Here is a 10,255-nt window from a genome sequence, read left to right as displayed (position 1 = left end):
AACGGAAAACTTCGTTCAATTTTGCTTTATTTCATAAATAAATGATTGATTCTACCCCATTGTACAGAAGGGCTTGGCCCCAATAGTGGAATGCTACTTCTCGTATATCCTCGAGTGAATTATAGTCAAATTTGGTCTGAAACATAATTAGGGAAGGGCAATAATTTGCTAAGTTCGTTCCCTAGGAACATAGAGGTTGGGTCTCAAAGAGAAATGGGCTGGTGTTAATCCAATTTTGTTAGTGAAAAAGAGGGAAGAGCCGAAAAAGAATTTGTCTTTGAATCCAGTTGATGACTTTACTGACAAAAACTACAATAATGGAAAATAGATTCTTCCTTGGATTTTAATGTAAATGATAGAATCCCCCCTATTGTAAGTCTTTGCCCTCACATGACCGTTTTGGTTGGTTGGTCTTTTGTTTAATAAGCCATCAGCCTATCGTAGGGAAATTGTGAAGATAATTACACATGTGCATAATTGCACGTGATTTGCAGCATTGCAAACAAAAAACAAAAAAAACAACATAAATATATATTGACATCAAGGTAAACAAACCGCAACCGATCAATAAATAAATGTATTAAATGATCATATATATATATATGTAATCTTACCTGTTCCTAGCTTGCATTTAAAAGTCAGGTTCCATCACTTTTCTTTTGGAAAACCAGGAAGAAAATGTCTGAAAGAGCATATGTCATAGCCAGTATATATCAACACTTCTGTATACATTTTTGTATAATGAGTTATTGCAGGTGCGTTCCTGATTGCCCGTGCGTGTGTCTGACTCCCGACTTACCTGTACAGGTATGTAGCAGAAACGGATCAAGATTGTCTTTTTTTCAGCCTCGTTTGTCGACCGCCGTTTATACAAAAGCTTCTTACCGATTTAACTCATCACTCTGTGGGCAGCGTATAAAACGTTAAAGGTAGTGCAGCGAACGCGTATATCTGTAGTATAACAGCTTTGGGGTGTTGCTAATGACGGTTATTTTCATACCACAGGTTATGAAATTTAAATGTTCTGATATAATAAGGAAGAGAGAAAAAAGTTACACTTAAAAAGGAAAGAAAATATCCTCTTACTATTTTACTTTTCGTTAATTTTAGGTAATTTTTTTAAGAAATTGTTTGTGTGTGTTTATCAACACATAATGCAGGGACATGAGAAATTGTTATAATGATGTCATTTTTACCGAATTTTACTCTAGCCACGAAAAGACTCAAAACTGTAACAAATTCTCAAATTCAAATTAATTTTATTCTCTTTTCACATACTGACATGATGTATAGAGAAAAACGTATTTACAATATAATATATACAATTATAGTAGTGTTTGTAGTTGATACACGGCACTGTTTCACAACAAAACATTTTCATTTTAATCAAGGAGGACAGATCATGTTTTAATTAGTCTGATAAAAGTACACATTTTCATTAGTTTTTTAACATTACATTTGTATTTATATTCGTTACAGGTGCCTGTGTTTATCAAGAGTAACCTCTGCAAGTATTGTATGTCTGTTGGAACTACATTGTTCACGTGAAAACTATCCGGTTTTTAGGGAAACGACTCTCAAGATGAATAACTGAGTCGAAAAAAAACCTTTCATTGTTTGGTTTTCACTCTCCTAGTTGTAATTAAGGAGATATTGACGATAGTTTTCCGAAAACTAATTAGTATCGATAATAATTACTTTTATTTACCAATTATCAGCGTAAAAAATCGCATTTCTCGGGTAATATTCATGTTAAAAGAAACTTTCATGCGTTTTTTTTTATAACGCATTTGATTATAAAGCTCTCTATATAATCTCTTAATACCTCCTTTTGACACTGTCTCACGTTTGGCCTTTAATTGATCATTCGCCCCCGTAATGAAGGTTTTGGGTCCTGTCCGCTGGTCGAGACATTATCAGTAGTTTTTATAGTGTGACGACTGGTTCGCCCGTTGTATAATGTTACCGGATGAGTTATCGGCAATATACTTCAGTGGGGTCGCGCTATAATATACTTATACAAACATACACTACAAGCATGTATATTGACCACGGCAGTTGATAATAAAAACGAAACTGATATCGCGGTCGCTGAGACAAGGGACTTGAAAATGTTGAAATGTTAAAACAAACAGGTTCAGGTCATTTCCCGGATAATCACTCGCGCTAAATAATTCCCAGTAAACGTCTAAAACCATAAATTTGAAGGAAAAAAAAAAAACCCCACAGTTTTCAGATATTCGATGTACAACATAGAAACGTATCATTGAATTGACCAGGCCGACCCTTTTTAAAACTTTTAAACATCACTCACATAATGGAAGGGCATACTTCCTAAATCGTGTGTTTCAAAGCTCAATATCACAGTTATTTAACTGTTGGACTTTAAAACGGACTCAATGTCATACTCTTGGTAACATATATACTTCCATAGATAGCAGAAACCAGAAACTATAAAGCATGAAGTGATTTCTGCAAAAACCTAATTTACTCCATAAAAAACGATTCTGGATTTATATCCTACTGCTTTACAATAGCATATACAATGTACATGTAATATCTATATAAAAGTGAAATCTTTGCCTGCCACGTTCCAATATCTACTTTGTAAAATGGCCTCTTGACTGAGTGAATAAATTAATCTGAGAATGCAGAAGCTGAAGCCGGATTTATTATTACTCAATCAAAGATAAGTGATAATTTGGTCATGCTTATCGTGAAATTTACCTACACAAAAATAAAAACTGATTAATTTTGAGGTTAAAATCTCAAAATTTCAGGACCATTTGAATAAAAAGTAAATTCTAGTCCATAACTTAATCTGCCGTTTTAGGTACATGCTGCTACATAATTGACATATTACCATCACAAATTACGGAAATCCGATTGATTTTACTGAAAATTAATTTCATTTTGGACAAAAGAGCTTCTCCTCATTGATCAACAATTAAGAATAATTCCGATTTCTACTCGAAATTGATGTTAGAGCTGGCATCTTTTTTTTTTAATCAGAGCTGTTGTCTATGATATTATTTTGAGTGACGTGGACGAGTTTCTATCATTATACGGTACTGTGTATCGGTGTTTGTGACCTCAGCGTCACCTTCCTTAATGGCTGCGGGAACCGTATCTCATTGTATATCATCGACTCCGGGTAGTATCCCTGTACTAATGCTTACAAACACTTCAATTATCCTCCGAGTATAGCACGGCATTCTTTGAACCTCTATGATTATTTTCCTCTCAACTGGTGACCGAAAAATAGAACGATTCCTATCGTAGTGCATTGTATATACAATTCAGAGATCATTTCAAAATTCGTGTCAATTTTATCAAGTAGCTTTACTTTCTGGTTTTTTTTCTTTGCTGAAAGAGCTTCCGGTCCCTGTAAAACATGATCATCTAAATGATTGATGCAAACCTGCAAATGTAAGCGTCGAGGTAACGTGCGACGCCAAAATGACGTCATACAGTTAACATATGAATCATTAGATATTCGTGATGTAAAATGTAAATATATGCGAGTAGAGACCTACTCTAGACTATTTCACGCACCTTTCATTTATATATAATACATGTATTCGCTTGTTTGAACTTATTCATTAAATAAAGTGACAGAAACTGTTTAATGAAATCTAAAATTGTTTTTGCACGAAAAAAACACAAAGGAGAGCTTACATCACATGATAAAATAGACACCATATTCGTGTCTGTATTTCTAGAGTGGCATATTTGTATGCATTTTAATTTCTGATACAAGAATTATCATTTTAAATTAAAATCTGCTTATATTGTTAATTTCGTCCCGCGGTGCTGAACGTATTTGAATCCTAAGTACCAATTCCGACAACATTCTGATGTGTATGTTGAATATGCATCTCAAAGACACTCTTCACACATGCACCTGCCGCACGCGCTCCCTACCTGTGATCGAGGATGCAATTGTCAGTGTCTTTATTGATTTCATACTTGTTATATAGAGCTCAATAATACCTCCAGACATGATGATTTTATATACAGAGATGTTTGAGTGGCCGAGATGACATCTCATAAGACCAATAACTGATGAACCCTATAGACCAGTGGTTAGTAACTGACTCGTCCAATGGATTGGTAAATCTGTCAGATTCATTTGCCATTGGGGATATCGTACACAACTTTAACGTCCCGTACAGAACCAAGAAAATATCTATACCAATAGAATGGAAATCTTCTTTTCAGTTTTGCTTTTTAAAAAACTAAGATGTTCGTGTTGGAAAAAATCTTCTAGCTATATACTTATTTTCTCAGACTTGACAAATTCACATCCAAACTGTTCGTATCATAAACTCATATTTTAGAACTTTGAAGTAGAGAAGTTGAGATAGCTTTGGTTCCTTCGGTTGTTTCAATAACAGTTAAAGCCTTAACGAGTCTGAAATTTCGGAATTTCACGATTTCGATATGTAAACTATACGCGTTGGGGTAATTTTCGCAATCGATCCACCTTCGTTTACTTTGTAGTTCGAGATTATGCAAATTGATATGAAAATAATACGCGTGGGGATTTTTTCGCGATCAAAAGGACTCCGTGTAATTAAAAACGAAAACGATGCCCGACAGATGCTGCGCAATACCATAAGCTTTGAGACACTTAGAGCATGCGCAAAGATTGAGGTCACGCAAACGTGAACTTGGTAGTTTGGTCTACATACGGTAGAACATATCCACATTACTGAAACTCAAAATCGATAAAACGAGAAGAAAAATATTAACAATAAGGTGCTCGTGGGTCACCTGCGTTCCAGTATGTCGGTATATTGATAGATGATGTTTTTCTTTTAAACTAAGATTCAACATATCTCAACCCCGTAACATCGAAGCTAGATCAAGGTTTGGTCATTTGATCAAACTTGCATATTGGAAGTCATTTAATTCAAGCATGCTTCTGACCAAATACCATTATCCATGGCCCCTCGGATATTGAAAAGTCGTTTAAAGATTTTAACACATTTCGCCTAGCCAATCGAGAGTGAGTCAATGTCATTCATTTAAACACTAAGATAAGGAGCCCTTTATACCAGCATGCTACTGTCCCAATAAGATAATGGTCCTCTAGGTTGTTGAGAAGTCAAACATGTCATTTTAGCGATCACAACAGTCTGAAGTCCCAAGAGACCAGGCGTTCTGGAAGGGTATGCGTCTTCTGCTTCTTCAACAGCAACCGCCCTTCAAGTTAAGGTTAACTAAAATTGGCACCCAACTATCCGAAACCATTCAGAAGTTAAAGGATACACCTAACCCTTTCAATAAAAGCGCAGGGAAAACATTTGGACCACGTCGACATCAATATTTCAGACTAGCGTGGAAGAAAATACACCCACCAACTTGTGCACGTCGATGGACATATTACCAAATCATTAGCACAGGTACATTGTGTATATCATAACACGTCTCCTTCAGAGATATTCAGTTTGTGTTTGAATGTATCCCCATCCCCAGTAAATGAAGATCTTACAGCTGTAACCCTGGACTAGGGTAGTGTATGATTGTGTCGCGATTGTGCCGATTACCTACTGTTAGGGATATCAGAGCCGATTACCTAATGTTAGGGATATCAGAGCCGATTACCTAATGTTAGGGATATCGGAGCCGATTACCTAATGTTAGGGATATCGGAGCCGATTACCTAATGTTAGGGATATCGGAGCCGATTACCTACTGTTAGGGATATCAGAGCAGATTACCTAATGTTAGGGATATCAGAGCCGATTCCTTACTGTTAGGGATATCAGAGCCGATTACCTAATGTTAGGGATATCAGAGCCGATTACCTACTGTTAGGGATATCAGAGCCGATTACCCAATGTTAGGGATATCAGAGCCGATTACCTAATGTTAGGGATATCAGAGCCGATTACCCAATGTTAGGGATATCAGAGCCGATTACCTACTGTTAGGGATATCAGAGCCGATTACCTACTGTTAGGGATATCAGAGCCGATTACCTAATGTTAGGGATATCAGAGCCGATAACCTAATGTTAGGGATATCAGAGCCGATTACCTACTGTTAGGGATATCAGAGCAGATTACCTAATGTTAGGGATATCAGAGCCGATAACCTAATGTTAGGGATATCGGAGCCGATTACCTACTGTTAGGGATATCAGAGCAGATTACCTAATGTTAGGGATATCAGAGCCGATTCCTTACTGTTAGGGATATCAGAGCCGATTACCTAATGTTAGGGATATCAGAGCCGATTACCTACTGTTAGGGATATCAGAGCCGATTACCCAATGTTAGGGATATCAGAGCCGATTACCTAATGTTAGGGATATCAGAGCCGATTACCCAATGTTAGGGATATCAGAGCCGATTACCTACTGTTAGGGATATCAGAGCCGATTACCTACTGTTAGGGATATCAGAGCCGATTACCTAATGTTAGGGATATCAGAGCCGATAACCTAATGTTAGGGATATCAGAGTCGATTACCTAATGTTAGAGATATCAGAGTCGATTACCTAATGTTAGAGATATCAGAGTCGATTACCTAATGTTAGGGATATCAGAGCCGATTACCCAATGTTAGGGATATCAGAGCCGATTACCTGATGTTAGGGATATCAGAGCCGATTACCTACTGTTAGGGATATCAGAGCCGATTACCTAATGTTGGGGATATCAGAGCCGATTACCTAATGTAAGGGATATCAGAGTCAATTACCTAATGTTAGGGACATCAGAGCCGATTACCTAATGTTAGGGATATCAGAGCCGATTACCTACTGTTAGGGATATCAGAGCCGATTACCTACTGTTAGGGATATCTTATAACATTTTGTGACGTTACCTCTAGATTTCGGGGAAATCGTATTAATTTTGTGATCTTGATCTCCAGCATACGATGTCGGGCATATAACGTATCATTACTTTTTGTGAACTTAAACACCTGCTTCTAATGTCAGGAATATCCCAACTGTGTAACCTTGAACTCCAGCGTTACATTCGGTGTCGGGGATTTAATATTAGTTTTGTGACCTTGAACTCCAGCATCTGATATCAGGGATGTCGAAACATTGTGACCTTGAAATTTAGCATCTGGCGTCAGGGATATCTGAATACATTTTGTGACCTTGAACTGCAGCATCTGTTGTCGGGGATATCGGCATACATTTTGTGACCTTGAATTCGAGCATCTGATGTTGGGGATATTGTATTACATTTTATGACCTTGAACTTCAGCATATGATGTCAGGGATACATTTCGTGACTTCTGGTCAAACACTTATCCACATGCTGCTGAGAAATCATGCATTTCCTGGAAACAAGGTTGTACTAATAATAAACTTAGGAATGAAGGTATTCTATACAACACTCGAAGGTTTCTACAAGTCTGAGCTACTAGAAATTTTCTACAAGTCTGTGCTACAAGAAAGTTTATACAAGTGTGTGCTTCTAAAAATGTTTCTTCAAGTATGTGCTTCTAAAAATATTTCTACAAGGGTGTGCTACTAGAACATTCTACAAGGCTGCTACTAGAACGTTTCTACAAGGCTGCACTACTAGAAACTTTCTACAATTCTGCACTACTAGAACGTTTCTACAAGTCTGCTACTAGAACGATTCTACAAGGCTGCAGAACTAGAACGTTTCTACAAGTCTGCTTCTAGAAAGTTTCTACAAGTCTGCAGTACTAGAACGTTTCTAAAAGTCTGCTATTAGAACGTTTCTACAAAGCTGCACTATTGAACGTTTCTACAAGGATGCACTACTAGAGCGTTTCTACAAGGCTGCTACTAGAACGTTTCTACAAGTCTGCAGTACTAGAACGTTTCTAAAAGTCTGCTATTAGAACGTTTCTACAAAGCTGCACTATTGAACGTTTCTACAAGGATGCACTACTAGAGCGTTTCTACAAGGCTGCTACTAGAACGATTCTACAAGGCTGCAGTACTAGAACGTTTCTAAAAGTCTGCTATTAGAACGTTTCTACAAAGCTGCACTATTGAACGTTTCTACAAGTCTGCTACTAGAAAGTTTCTACAAGGATGCACTACTAGAACGTTTCTACTAGGCTGCACTACTAGAAACTTTCTACAATTCTGCACTACTAGAACGTTTCTACAAGGCTGCAGAACTAGAACGTTTCTACAAGTCTGCTACTAGAAAGTTTCTACAAGGCTGCACTACTAGATCGTTTCTACAAGGCTGCACTACTAGAACGTTTCTACAAGGCTGCACTACTAAAAAGATTCTACAAGTCTGCTACTAGAAAGTTTCTAGAAATCTGTGCTACTAGAAAGTTTCTACAAGGATGCACTACTAGAACGTTTCTACAAGGATGCACTACTAGAAAGTTCCTACAAATCTGTGCTACTAGAAAGTTCCTACAAGGCTGCCATACAAGAACGTTTCTACAAGTCTGCTACTAGAACGTTTCTACAAGTCTGCTACTAGAAAGTTTCTAGAAATCTGTGCTACCAGAACGTGTCTACAAGTCTGCTACCAGAACGTTTCTACAAGTCTGATACGAGACTACAAGGCTGCACTACTAGAAAGTTCCTACAAGGCTGCACTATTACAGGGATATCTGAATACATTTTGTGACCTTGAACTGCAGCATCTGGTGTCGGGGATATCGGCATACATTTTGTGACCTTGAATTCGAGCATCTGATGTTGGGGATATTGTATTACATTTTATGACCTTGAACTTCAGCATATGATGTCAGGGATATATCTTTATACATTTCGTGACTTCTGGTCAAACACTTATCCACATGCTGCTGACAAGTCATCCATTTCCTGGAAACAAGGTTGTGCTAATAATAAACCTAGTATGAATGATTGTAACGGTCATTGGTATTCCATACAACACTCGAAGGTTTCTACAAGTCTGAGCTACTCGAAATTTTCTACAAGTGTGTGCTACAAGAAAGTTTATACAAGTGTGTGCTTCTAAAAATATTTCTACAAGTGTGTGCTACTAGAAAGATACAAGGGTGCACTACTAGAACATTTTAAAAGGCTGCACTACTAGAACGTTTCTACAAGTCTGCTACTAGAATGTTCCTACAAGGATGCACTACTAGAAAGTTTCTACAAAGCTGAACTACTAGAAAGTTTCTACAAGGCTGCGCTACAATAAACATTCTACAATTCTGCTACTAGAAATTTTCTACAAGGCTGCACTACTAGAACGTTTCTACAAGTCTGCTACTAGAACGATTCTACAAGGCTGCAGAACTAGAACGTTTCCATAAGTCTGCTACTAGAAAGTTTCTACAAGGCTGCACTACTAGAACGTTTCTACAAGGCTGCACTACTAGAACGTTTCTACAAGTCTGCTACTAGAACGATTCTACAAGGCTGCAGAACTAGAACGTTTCTATAAGTCTGCTACTAGAAAGTTTCTACAAGGCTGCACTACTAGAAAGTTTCTACAAATCTGTGCTACTAGAAAGTTCCTACAAGGCTGCCATACAAGAACGTTTCTACAAGTCTGCTACTAGAACGTTTCTACAAGGCTGCACTACTAGAACGTTTCTACAAGGCTGCATTACTAAAAAGATTCTACAAGTCTGTGCTACTAGGAAGTTTCTAGAAATCTGTGCTACTAGAAAGTTCCTACAAGGCTGCACTACTAGAACGTTTCTACAAGGATGCACTACTAGAAAGTTTCTACAAGGCTGCACTACTAAAGTTTCTACAAATCTGTGCTACTAAAAAGTTCTTACAAGTCTGCTATCAGAACGTTTCTACAAGTCTGATACGAGACTACAAGGCTGCACTACTAGAAAGTTTCTACAAGGCTGCACTATTACAGGGATATCTGAATACATTTTGTGACCTTGAACTGCAGCATCTGGTGTCGGGGATATCGACATACATTTTGTGACCTTGAATTCGAGCATCTGATGTTGGGGATATTGTATTACATTTTATGACCTTGAACTTCAGCATATGATGTCAGGGATATATCTTTATACATTTCGTGACTTCTGGTCAAACACTTATTCACATGCTGCTGACAAGTCATAAATTTCCTGGAAACAAGGTTGTGCTAATAATAAACCTAGTATGAATGATTGTAACGGTCATTGGTATTCCATACAACACTCGAAGGTTTCTACAAGTCTGTGCTACTAGAAATTTTCTACAAGTCTGTGCTTCTAAAAATGTTTCTACAAGTGTGTGTGTGCTACTAGAAAGCTACAAGGCTGCATTACTAGAAAAATTCTACAAGGCTGCACTACTAGAACGTTTCT

The sequence above is a fragment of the Pecten maximus genome, chromosome 19 (assembly GCF_902652985.1).
Source record: "Pecten maximus chromosome 19, xPecMax1.1, whole genome shotgun sequence".
Taxonomy (NCBI): domain Eukaryota; kingdom Metazoa; phylum Mollusca; class Bivalvia; order Pectinida; family Pectinidae; genus Pecten; species Pecten maximus.
This window is presented reverse-complemented; position numbering follows the sequence as displayed.